This window comes from Pinus tabuliformis, chromosome X (assembly GCF_031772625.1).
Source record: "Pinus tabuliformis cultivar Carrire ecotype Pingquan chromosome X, CPIR1, whole genome shotgun sequence".
Taxonomy (NCBI): Eukaryota; Viridiplantae; Streptophyta; class Pinopsida; order Pinales; family Pinaceae; genus Pinus; species Pinus tabuliformis.
This window is the reverse complement of record NC_142308.1, coordinates 1,434,843,504-1,434,857,249: the sequence shown is the minus strand read 5'-3', so window position 1 is coordinate 1,434,857,249 and position 13,746 is coordinate 1,434,843,504. Positions and strand designations below refer to the sequence as shown.

General features: G+C 34.4%; 1 long non-coding RNA gene and 1 other non-coding gene across 2 annotated transcripts; both read left to right on the top strand.

Moving 5' to 3' along the window:
* The first annotated feature begins 3,930 nt into the window (after positions 1-3,930).
* On the top strand, positions 3,931-5,041 carry LOC149145415 (uncharacterized). Its single transcript, XR_016264239.1, has 2 exons — positions 3,931-4,482; positions 4,968-5,041. It is a non-coding gene; the product is annotated as an uncharacterized LOC149145415 (long non-coding RNA).
* Positions 5,042-5,208: 167 nt separating this feature from the next.
* Positions 5,209-5,316, top strand: LOC149145414 (U6 spliceosomal RNA). Its single transcript, XR_016265324.1, has one exon. It is a non-coding gene; the product is annotated as a U6 spliceosomal RNA (small nuclear RNA).
* Positions 5,317-13,746: the final 8,430 nt, after the last annotated feature.

Below are 13,746 nucleotides of genomic sequence, written 5' to 3'. Positions count from 1 at the left end.
CCCTTTTTTGACACACAGGAAGCAGTCTTGGGAGAATGAATATTTGGAGGGGCAAATGAGCACCAAATTCAGAAATTCCAGTTGGGTTAGAAATTAAACAGGACAGGCTTTCCAACAAGCCCACTTGGACACATTTTGGACACATGCAAGTGCCCCAAAACACGCCCCAAAGTAGCGCGGCACACAGAGAAAATGGCGGCGCGCAAAGAGGAAAAATTGCCAAATTTGCTTCCGTTTCACAAAATTTCGATTCGCAACTTCTCCAAGTGGGCCCGCTCATCTACACTTCGACGTTTTGGCACCAAAGGCAGAATTTAAAGCATTTTCTTTCTAGATGGACTTCTATCCAAATGGCGAAGGAAGGCAAACGGTCACCCAAGCCAAATGCTATTCTTGTAGTGCTCCACCTGTAGCTGATGGTTGGCTCTTCATCTCCATTTTGTAATGATCGAGTAACTCCCCAACCATTGGGTGTTCTATCTCTTCATGACACATTATATATATTGTATGTAAGCTATTTGCAAAAGGTTGGTTGGCTTATAACTTCTGGGAGACTGTGGGAAAGAAAATTTGTTTCTTCACTGTGTATTTTTTACAGAGAATTAATGAAAGGCAGCGGCTCTGTTTCATGAGACTCTTGTGGTTGTGAGTGTATTAAATGTGTCTCTTATGTTTTCATATGTATTTTGTTATGTTTCATAATTCAATTCATTTTCATTTCGAGTGAAATTTTCTGAGTGAGATTAGGTAGAATTCAATTTTATTGCTCTGCCTGTGGGAAAATTTCATGTTCAGTGTTCTTCTTCTGTTGAAAAGGATTGATGTTCTTATGCCCTTTTCAAACTCCTCACCAATCTCTCTGTTCCGCGTTATTCCAATCTAAATTGCTACACTTTCCGCCTACCTTGCCTCACGAAGTAATCTGTTCCTTTGTATTAAATCCTCTGTTCTTTGCTGACCGTTGGTCCCATACCATCCCAAAAGCTCGGTCATTCGTAAAAATTGTTTCTTGTATCCATATTCACTTACAAGCCTAAGATCAATATTTCATTGTAAGTCATCTCAGACCGTTTTTTGCTTATCTATTCACTGAGTGTGACTCGGAGAGAGCCCTCTCCTGTTCTGGTAGGGCTAGCTACCAGACTAAGCGTGGTTTGTGGTTACCGTGAATTTCGCCTTCCTTCAGCCTAGGGCAGATTTAGGTGCTAACACACAGCTTGACTGGCCACAACCATTTTCAGGTTGACTTGGGATTCTAGCCACTATGTCCCATTGATGTGGCCATGCCATTTGCACCTACTCAAGCAGATTCGGCTAATGTCCAGTCTGAAACAAATAAGGAAAGCAATTTCATTGAGCACATCCAACATATCTGCTAGCAGGTCCATGAAATTCTAGAGAAATCAAATGGCAAGTACAAGCAGCAACATGATCAACATCGGGTGCCACACAAGTTTCAGGTGAGTGACAAAGTATGGTTGCATTTGCAAAAGCAATGCCTTACAAGAGCCTATCGGAAACTCAGACCACTCTGATATGGTCCTTACACCATCACCAAGGCTGTGGGAGACAATGCATTTGAGCTCAAATTTCCCCCATTCCTTGGCTTGCACTGAGTGTCCAATGTGGATAGCCTTCAGCCATACTTTCCACCATTAATAAACACATCCAACATTGCAGAACAACTCACACCAACAGAGTTAAATCCAGATTGCATGGAACAAGCTACAACTGATCGGATCATGGACGCGGAGATCAAGCACACTCGTCAGCAGAAGATCCAACTGTATTGAGTTGTCAAAGCAAGCCAACTCCTTCACTAGGGAAACTAGCTCACCAAGGACCAAGTTCAGCGGAAGTTTTGTCATCTCATGGAGCAACTCAATGTAATGGGCACCATTGCTTCCTAAGGGGGGAGGAATGATCCAGGTCGATATTGGTGGCCACCCACCATTTCCACTTGGACCCCTGCCATTATTTCTTTCAGCTTCTCTCTTTCATTATTTGTAGCACAATTTACTATTTTTGGCAATTTTTCGAGTCTTGAACTTCCAGACTCATTTTGAGGCCCTAAAATACATTTTTTGGGAAAGGAGCAGCATGGGTCCATGGATCGTTGTTTCTCTACCTAAAGTTGTAGTGCTCGAATAGATCTTTTTAACGGGTATTGTACGCATCAAGCGAAGATCGTATGCGACGGTTACGACCCCAGGAAGTTGATGTACCAATTTACCGAAAACGGGGCCCATAGTTTGGCGCTTCATGTCCTAAGGTTAGGGCTTTAGATATTTATGGTTTTCCATTGTTTCCAAACAATAAATAGGCCTTCGAGCATCATTATAAGACAACTCAGAGGCATGTAGCTGCCACATCTCTCCTCATAGATAAGCTACCATTGTTCGAGCTAGTTTATTTCCATTTCCGTTTGTAAGCATATTTCAATATTTTACATTATTGTAATGAAGTATTATTTCTGTTGTATCTCTGTACTTATGGTTGTCTTCTTAATTTGTTTCGTTCCTGTTTAAATCGGGATCAGAGATATGCGGTGAAATAAATACAATGTCTTGGGTTTATAAGCAACTCCTCCTTAGTCCTGTGAATATGTGCCCACTTCCTTTGTCACTCAATCTGTTACATTTCCACACTATTTACATGAATTACAATTGATAGAAATATTATAATAGGGATTAGCAAAAAAATTGCCACAAAATTTGTGGTGGGCTTCAATAACATCGACTCGTATCATGGTAATCAAAAAGAAAAATCAATTTGAGACAACATAACTTTCACGTAGGAGTTTCTATTGAAATAATTTTTCATAGTTTCAATGTTCTTGAAACACAGCCCACCATTGCTCACACATCTTTACCCATATAAGTACAATTTGTTGCATCAAAATTGAGCTTTCCAATGAAACTTACCATTAAAAGAGACCATACATACCAAATCCGATACATCCATGTTTACAAAACAAAATAAAATTAAAATTAATTAACATTTATTATTAAAAAATTCTATTGAAATTAGATAATAATAAAATCACTAGTTGGTATAGGTTTTCTTAATTAACAAATCCCAATTTCATTTCAAAACATGAAAGAACATGTTTTTAGCATCAAATCGCCTTTCTTGGGTTGCAAGCCTGATATCATGTAACAATGTGAAAGTCACACCTACTTATGTTAGTTTTAACTGTGCTAATTTCTTTGTAATGAATGAAAATCCAATATATTGTTTGATTCTTGATTTAATTCTTCATTTCGTTGATATATTTTTGTATTAAAAAAATATTATTTAATCAATTACAATTATTTTAGTTCTAAAACCAGATATCTCTACCTTCAATGAAGGGAGCGCCCGAGGACTATCTTGTCGGGGATAATTTTAAAAAATAAGTAAAGTATATATATCGATATGCACGAGACCGGAAAAAGCATATATAAATATGCATGATAGTGACTTTCAACAAGCCAAATGCTATCTTCCAAACAATAATCTTCCAAAATATCCATTGCAGACCAGCTCCGATGGATCCGGCTTGGTCACATCACGTATTTCTTCATTGAATACCAGCTTTTAATTGTACTTTTTTTAAGGCATACTCACCAAAAAAAAGATAGTTTAAGGTTCTACGAAATGTGATCCACGTAATATTAATAATATTTCTGGATTTTTCTTATCTGAATAGAGAGGCACCAGCGACAAATAATGGAGATATCCGATTCAAGTTTATCCATCTTTAAGAATGACGTGTGATGATAGTGCCGTGTCTTTGCTGGACACCTAATAAACCAACATTGATTACGTCATCATGATGGGTGTTGAAATACCGCTTCAAATTATGGCGCACATGGAATTATCCAAACTACTATTAAAAATAAAAGACAAATCTCTTTCCTAGTTGAATGTCACGCCCTCATCCGCAGATCAAACTGCGTGAATCATCCGATATGCTTTTTATATTGCATATAGATATATACAAACTGCGAAGATTCTGCTAGAAACCCATATAGATATATACCCACCTTCGGATTATGTAAATCAAAATCGAATTGAAGGATTAAGCAGATTGTGGCGGCCATAAAGTTATGAATAATATTACGGTACCTTCTGATACGACCAATTTTTCGGTGTGGCAGACACCAGCTCCATATGTGGGGTTCGCAGCTACTTTCATTATCGTTTTGACAGCCTCTCTTTTAACGCTTCTGTTTTGCTCCGCGAGGAGGGACTTTTACAATCGCCAATTAGAAGAAAATATTATGAGATCAGTGAAGGGTAGAGAATCAGATATTTGTTCGCATGATAGCAACGAAAAAATTATTGTGATTATGGCTGGTGATGCCATGCCTTCCTATATCGCTATGCCGTCTTCTCTCTGAAAGTGAATGGACAAGTACATGGTGTATACTGAATTGTTTGGATCTGTAATATAATGCTTTGAAACAAACACGAAGTTTGATATTCATCAATATCAGGGTAAGACACCCTATTTTAGATTACAATATTAAGATGGTATTCTTAAATTGAAAGAATTATGTTTGTAGTATTTTTTGGGAAAAAAGTTTTAATATGATGTTGAAATGAATTTGAAATCTATATATATATATATTTAAATAAGGGAAAATGAAAATTAATGGTGAAAGAGGTTTTTTTGATAGCATATAGTATTTTTTTTATGTGTTAGATTTAAAGTTTTTGTGATGCATAATATAGTAAGTATGAATGTAGTAATGTAGTAATTTTTGTGTGGAGAATGAATAGCAGTAGTTAGTTTAAAATGTCAACTAAAAAAATAATATTAAATAAGATGGCAAAAAAACATTTTTAATGTGTCAGAGAGTTTTTCACAATTAATTTGCACCCATTTTGATTCTTAATTCAGATATTTTATTAACAATTTATTAATAGTATTCCGTTCGTAGTTTGATTAATTCAATTTAATAGATATGGTGCAATTGCAGATAGCGAGAAAGGTCATCGAGAGCACATGAAAACCGTTGAAGGTAGTCTGAAAGGTTCATGACTACAGTGACAAGGGAGTTTGTCAAGCTGGACAGTAGTTCTAACCATGTCTTCAGCCTATGCTGCAAGTAGATGATTTTCAAGGAGATCAAACACATGCTGAGCCTTGACAAATATGGAGATACGGGTTGGTTTTAATATTTTAGAAACCATGGATTATTTTAAAAAAAATTCTATTTAATATTTATAATTAGAACTACATCCGATAAAATTGGAACGGAATAGAGAAGATTAGTATGGCCCTGCCTAAGGATGACACCCACAAATAGATAAATGGTCCAAATTTTGTGAGGCGCAGATAACCCTAGTTACCGTCAATTTGTTATTATATTGTACAGTTATCTGAATATGTAATTATATAAGTATTTGAACATCAATCAGACTACCCAACAGGGTTTTTTTTTAAATTTTGTTACACTTTTTTACAACTCTATTGTTGACCACGGCCATCTTACTTTCTATGTCATGGTCATTTACAACATGCAATTTTTTTGATAATGGAAATTAAGATTTTTCTTTCTGGAAAAAAAAAAATAGAATTACAAAGATTTGAATAGACGATAATTATTTTTATGGGTGCATTTATTTTTTTGATAATTTTAATTTAATTATCAATAATTATTTGGTAGATAATTCTGGTAAAATCTCCATCAAATATTTTAAATATTAATAAAATAAAGTTGAGGTTTATCTTCAAAGTAGTTATGCTTTTTATCTTTTAATTAAATTAATTAATTAAAAAAAATATCATATTAACTGAATTAAGGTTTTTTTGGCATATGCTATTGATAAGCCATAATATTGACCCATAGTATTGTAACAAACCTTATTTATAAATTAAGAATCTTGAAGTAAATCTTCAAGGTTAAGAATTTTGCTTCATGTTTTTTAAATTATATATGTTTAACATATACATTAACTTTTTTATAATAATAATAATAGAAATATTAGTTTTTATGTTATTTTTAGCAATGCCTGATGTATTATGAAATATCTGATTTAATGCTTATTGTGATTGACATTTATTTGTATTTACCAGTCATGTAATTTATAAGTTTGCCTTAGTTTACCCTCCATTAAAGCATAATATAACTCATAGATGAAATGATATTTTAGAGAATTTCTTCTGATTTATTTTAACCAAAATCCAGTAGAGATTTTTTTTAACTATTGATTTAAATTGTTTAATATGTAAAATTCAAGTGCTCAGATATTTTTGAAAAAACTAAATCTATTTGTACATTAAAAATATACTTCAAACAAAAAAAATTAAAATTATACTTAAAATGTATAACCCACTTGTAATAAAATAATTCATTTCCTTTAGAAATTAAACTGTACCCTCAATTAATATATAAACAAATTTCTATCAAAATATATTTTCAATTAAGATATACATAAAATCGTTGCCATAAGTCTGTTTTAATTAATTTGAAAATAGAAAACACAGGATTTTAACATCGATTCCTCTTTCTTCTTACTAAAAAGAAAATGCAATTTCGAAACATGAAAACATATGATTTTAACCTCAATTCCACTTTCTATTGGTACAATCTTGACACTCCTGTAACAATGGGAAAGGCAGGGGTACTTATCATAGCTTTACCAGTTTTATTTTTCTTTTTTCTTTTTGAAACCGGTGGATATTGAATACGTTAACTAAGTCCCAGTATAATTTAACTAATACGTTTTGCAGAAACATTATCAGTATTCTGTAATATGATTTGCTCCGTAGGAACAAGTCGCTTCTTTCCAGGATTGGAATGCCAGGCTTGTGTTTTCTAGAAGCTAAATTCATGTGTCCAAGGATGGTTGTTGGATGAGTTTACAATGATATTATAATCGTCTTTGTGCAACGTCAGAAAAGTGTAAAAAATTGTTTATATATTTTGAAATTTGATTGATGGAAGCCAAATCAAACAGTTAGTTTAGCTTTTTTAATTAAAACTTCAAAATATTCTAAATTGTATAGTCAAAATATAAATAACAGCAAACAAAATGGTATCATGTTAAAATGATTATAAAAATGACAACAAATAAAATGGAAGGTTTTAATTAATAAGGTTTTTTTTTGTGTTTTTTTTCTTAATTTAGTTTTTTTGTACTGGAATTTTTTAGAAAGTTTTTTGGTTTAGAGATTTATTGAAATCACAAGTTTAACAGATGAACTCTTTACAATTGAAGTCCCCCATGAATTTTTGATGATATTGAATCTATATATGCAGTCAAAAACCAAATCAACAACCCAAATCTAGATTTCCCCACATCCTACTTGAAATTCATCAAAAATTCTAAAAAAATTAGATTTAAAATATAATTTTTTAATTATAATAAATCTGTAACTAATTAGACTAATATAAAAACACTAAAACTGAAATCTAGGAGCTTCCGTTATAATACTAACCCTTAACCCTTGTCGCAGTGAGACAAAAATATTCCATAAAACCAAATAAAGGAGATAATATTCTATTGTACCAACCATACATAACATCTCATTGTGCATCAACGAGAAGACCGGTTAACCAGCAATGTTAGAACCGCAAAGGTTAGGTGTTAAAGACGGCCGTTCTCAGATATTATAAACACAATTGGATATTATAAACACAATTTCTTATAGAAATTTTATCGAAACCCTGATTTACCGTGCATGACAAAATAAAAACATTGCATATAACACTTCGAAGCAAAAACCATTGCATATGGAGTTCAAAGCACGAAATGATTGCGACATCTGACAGACACATGACTTTGTCAAATGGAAAATCTTAGCCACCACGTGCATTGCGGAAACATATGAAATTCATCATGTGCATTATGACATCTGATGGATAGAAGATGTAGACTTGATCTACAAGGGCATCGATTATGTCGACAGTTGCAGAATAATGTGGAAGGCTTAAGGATGGGTATTGTCTTAACTTCCAAATGATGGGACTCAATGTTCTTTCGTTATTATCATTTTATGTACGTTGAAGACATGCTGGCTTTATACATGTGGTCGCGATGCACCCAATATGTGTTAAGAGATTTTGTAAATTCGATCACTAACACCATTTAGTAGTTTTACATGAGATTATCTCATCATATGCATTCCATTATGGGAGTGTTATTATATTATGGCGGTGTCTCTTATCAATTTGAAATGGAAAATACAAAACTAAGATGGAGTGGCTTAAAGGTTACTGTAGTTGAGTAGTGGTGTAGAGTATAAATATTCGATGGGAGGACTTAAGGAGAAGCTTAGATAAAAATGGCTTTTTAGTGGTGTAGAGTATAAGCTTTTGATCAGCGGAGTTAAGGAGAAGTTTAGAGAACAATGGTTATCTAGGTGGTGATTTTGAAGGTCAAAAGAGCATAAAAAGCTCATGGATGAAGCATTGTACTATACATAAATACCATTCTCTTCTCTAGAGTGAAGTAAGATTTCTTTCATTCCATAAAGAATGAAGATTGTATACATAGTTTTACAGAAAAAGCTTACATTTACACAAGGTTTTTGATGATACCAAATCCAACATCTTTGATGTGACAACCCCAATATGATCCCTTTTATGTATTCATATATCATATTATGGGACGAGTGAGTGGATTATTTTGGACTTGAATGTCGATGCATATTTAATTGTTTATTTGTTCTTGGGATTACATGTCTATTCTTATCTCTTTCAAGGCTAGAAAGATTAATGTTCTAAAATGTAATCACACAGATGATTAAAAGAAAAGAACCATCATGGTTTTAGGCCACATGATATAAAATTTGTGGGAAGTGAGAACTCCACAAGAGGGTAAGGTGAGAGGGTAGAATCATGACATGGTTCATGAACCTAGAGAATCACAAAACCTTCACAAACTCACATTATAAATGAAAGTCATAGCCTTAAGGATCATTATATCCCAAGATTGAAGTAAGGGGAGTGAGTCGCTCATGTGCCTCTTGATAGATAAACGAGATGCGCATACAAGTCATGTTTCCCGACTATGTTGGGAGAGCCTCATACAATTTAGCCATGATTTCATGGAGATATGGGTACCATATACTCGGGGGTTTTCATCTAGCACCAGGGGTTTGGAGATTCATATTGGTTCCTTGTCTTATTTTTTCATCCATCTTAATTCTTTTAGAGTGGAAAAACTAGATGAATCAACATAATTGAAATTGAAATTTTGACTTATTGAAATTGAATACTATAATTCGAGCGGATGCCATGTCAACTCTCACTATTCGTGAAAATTTTATAATCTACATGTTCATACATTTCCAACAATTGACAAGTCGTCTCAATTGTGGCTGTTATGAGAATGTTATGTGTCTCAGAATTTGAACAACTGAAGTTAACCACCAAAATTGAGAGGACACCATGTTAACATCCATTAATCATGGAAAATGGGCTAGCCACATGACCATGATAAAGAAGACTCTAAGACTTTCAATATTGTAACTCTAACTAATAGTTGAGTGAGTAAAAGCTAACCACTAGTAGGTATCAAGTTGTGTTATAATCACACTACTAGGAGGAAAAGGGGCTTCATTTTATTTAAGTTCATTTTGTTTCATAGACAAGCATAGTAGCTAAGACTGGATAGAGAGAGAGAGAGAAGATAAAGAGGATTTGTGCATTGTAGTATCCCAAGAGTTCTTATAAACCTATTTTCCTCTCCAACATATTGAGATATACCCAAGTTGAACTTACCTCAATTGTTGGCTATAATACATCCCCTTTCACCTTTTGTTTTACTTATGTGAGAGTTATTCCATCTTAAAACAGTTAAATTACATAATTGAGTTATTTCTCGTAATTATTCTGTAAAAAATTCATAAATATGAAGTAATAATTATTTTATAATTGAGAAAAAGCATATAATTGAAAAAAATGGTTCTCTAGTTTTTCATTCCCAAGGAGATCCAATTGACCAACTTTTGTATGAGTTTATTAGGGGTCCATTATTATAGATGTTTTCTAACTTCTCAAGCCCCTAGGTGTCTAGACACATTCTCTCAAAGCATATAATGAACCCATATAGTATTACCGTGTCAAGAGGAAAGGGTTTATAATGTAGCAAGGGAGTTCTTATCATGTGGGGATTTATCCTTTACTAGGAGGAAGAGACTAGGTTACATGTTTAAGGTGAGGCACTTCATCCTTGAAGGTATAATACTTCATTTACATGTGAGTATGCTTCCATAAATTTGTTTTTTCCATGATATTATGATTATTATGTTAATGTTTTCTTTTCTTTTTTTTTATGCTAATGTGCCGTCCATGGGAGGCAAGTTTGTCTTGGTTGAATCTTCTTGTGTGTAGTTTTTGTGGATTGTAATTTCTAGGAGCATGATCGTCATGTGGAGGTAGGTTCTATCCATATGACATCTAATCCAACACCCATTATCAACCTATGTGAGTTTAGGTGTTCTTCCTTCAACCACTTGTATAAGATGTTATGCATGAATAGAATGAATGATAAGAGTTTAATTGATTCGCACTTTGATTGCACACAGTTGTCTAGTGATCCCTAGGCAATGATTATAAAGCATCATATCCTTGTGTGTTTGTTATTTCATCTTCAACATAACTTACAACTCTTCTTGGGAGTCAAGTCTACTTTTGCAAATCTCTTCTTCTAATTTTATAATCACCCCTCCCATCTCTACCCATTTTCACCAGCCTGCTAGTGTAAACATGAGGTGACGGCTACTGACATGACTCGACCTCCTAGCTTCATTAAGGAAGTGGAGTCGAAAAACTTAAACTTTATTGACCTCCCTTAGCAAGTACAAGACCCCTAGGAGCTAAACAAACACTCCAGGTGCCCAAACCCTATGCTAACTTTCGTTTATAGTGATATAGGCCCCCATTTGCATGCATGAAGAGGCCCCCTTGAAACTATAGGCCTCCAGACACATGCATAAGCCTAGAAGGTAGTAACTACAACCCATAATTTCTAGTTCTCAACATGTGACCGTGGAATGAATGTCAACTTTTCAAGGCCTGAATCCCAACCACTGCCCAGAAATTAATAAGACTTTCCATAATTATATATAACATTAATACAAAGGAATTCATATAAAAACCAGTCAAGAAATTCACTTAAATAGGCCTAACCATGACAATCATTTCGTCAAACATATGGTGAACATGAAATCTACATGTCATGAATGCATATATGAACATAGGGGCCTGAAACTTATATAAGATTCACCAGGAATGTCTAATTCCCTCTCTTAATAGTTGCAATAACATTTGTTAGCTCATGCATTCATCAACCAACCATATTCATATCAATTCAATAACAAGCTATAACTAGAGTACAATATATCCATGCTTATAACCAAGAAATAATCATCATAGTAACCATGAAAAAATAACCATCAAATAATCATATTAACTAGTACAAATTCATTAAAGTTTTCCATAGAGAAATAATGCTTATTGAATGATGCAAAAGCCAACCAAGTCAGGGGCTTCCACGTACCACCTGACTATAGATTGAGTCGACCCAAGTATTTATTTCAACCAATCACCCCCATGCCATATTTGAGGAATGAATGTGGGATCCCATGGGATAAACCAAGATATAAACAACAAGGGAATCAAAAGGTTAAACCACCTCCACCCTCACGCTACTCTGATCTCACCTAAACTACTCCCAGGATAACAAAACCAAACAAAGCTTGGATGGCTCATAATTCCTTCACCGTCCCTTGAGGAATTTTCTTATCTCCACCGACCTATTTAGGGATTTAGAGAGAAGACAATCTCCACGCCCAACATTTGGGATTTTCCTGAGACCACCATTCCTGGCTCCAAAACATTTTGGCAATCTAACGCTCAACCAAGAATGAATCCCATCACACCATGTATATCCAATAATTGGTATGGTAAGGAAGAAACCACTGTCAAACTAGGAAAAGCAATACCAATGATAATAAATGAACTAAATACATAAATTCATGCACCATGCATGCACACTTCAGCTAGGAAATCACACATGCAACATGTTAGCTACAATTCCTCCTGATGAAGCTACTTTATCCAATCATTCCTCATTTGTCTTTGCTCTCTTTCTTGTTTTCTTCTCCTAGTTCTCTTCTCTATCGAAAGCCAATTCCAATGTCAAACTAACCAAAGGCTCCAAACTAATGCTCTGATGCCTTTTTGTTATTGATTTCTCTAATTTCTTTTGTTTTCGTCTATTTTCCTTCAATTTTCTTCTTATGCAAACATGTGACCTTTCATCTTCCTTTTCTCCTATTTTCTGTTATTTTAATAAATAAATACCGATAATTTACACCTTTCCTTTCCAAAGCCAACTAGGATGTTTTTTTTCCAACATTCAGCTTCGAATAAGTGTCCCATGACCTTGGTCTTATTTTTTCTTTAGTAATTTTATTACATGAACTTTTAACCTAGGGTTATTACAAAACCTTCCCCCTTAGGGGAACACCATCCTCAATGTTCTATGACACCTATGGCCAGTAAGATTGCTAAAAAACAAAACATAGTACCCATGGAGCTTTATAAATTATCTCAATGCAGTATTTACTGTGAAAATCGTGCTCAAAAGAAAATCCATCGTGAAAAACATGAAAACATGATAACCATGCCACTTATTAGAGCTTTATAATATATCTCATTATGATATTTACAACAAAAACCATACATAAATATATACATATACCAAAAATGCATTTCTTTCCACCATAAAATAATGAAGAATATATATTCTACACTTGATCATACATCTCCAGTGTAGCTTCATCAAGCCCAAAGTTCTTCCATTGCAATTTAACTTGGTCAATTGCTCAGTTCCAAAGCCTCAATCATTTTCACTACAATATGCACCAATGTTCTGGCTTGATTTCTCCTACTCGCTCTGCCTGCAATACAGATTTGTCAATCACATGATCAACATATTACACATATATTTTGAAGAATGAAACATGGAAAACATATGGACTTTCACTGTTGGAGGCAATGCAAGTTTGTAATCCATTGGTCCAGTCCTCTCAAGGGTCTCGCAAGGCCTGCAATATGAAGGTGCCAACTTGGTGCATGATCCAATCCCCAAGGTGCTCTTCTTGGGCTTGATGCATAAGTACACATGCACCCTAACGTGAAGCTACTTAAATTACCTATGTTGATATGTATAAATATTATGTCTATCATGTGCTACCTTTATATTATGCTTGAAAACCTGAATTTCATGTTCCATCTCTAGTAACATATCCAAACCAATCAATACCAAATTACCATAGAGTTCCTGAAACAGACTCATCCTCAGTGACTGATAATAGCCACTGTTGTAAGCTAACTCCACTAGTGGAATACACTCCTCCAACATCCTCACTTGATGCATGGCGTGCATACCCAACATGTCCTCCAATATCCTATTGACCTTCTCTATCTGTCCATGTGTTTGCAAATGATAAGTTGTATTGAAGGCCAACTCTATGCCCAAACCTGCAAGGAACTCCTTCCAAAACTTGGAACTGAGATTGGAATATCTATATGATATTATCTTCTTAGGGATTCCATGCAATCTCACTAGATGTCTTGTAAATACCTGTGTTACCTCGTTCAATGAATTATTAGTCTTCACTGGAATAAAGTGAGATACCTTTCTCATCCTATCAACCACAACCATGATGGAATCATGTTTCTTCTATTTCCTCGGAAAACCTATAATGAAATCCATGGAAATGACCTCCCATTTCCACTC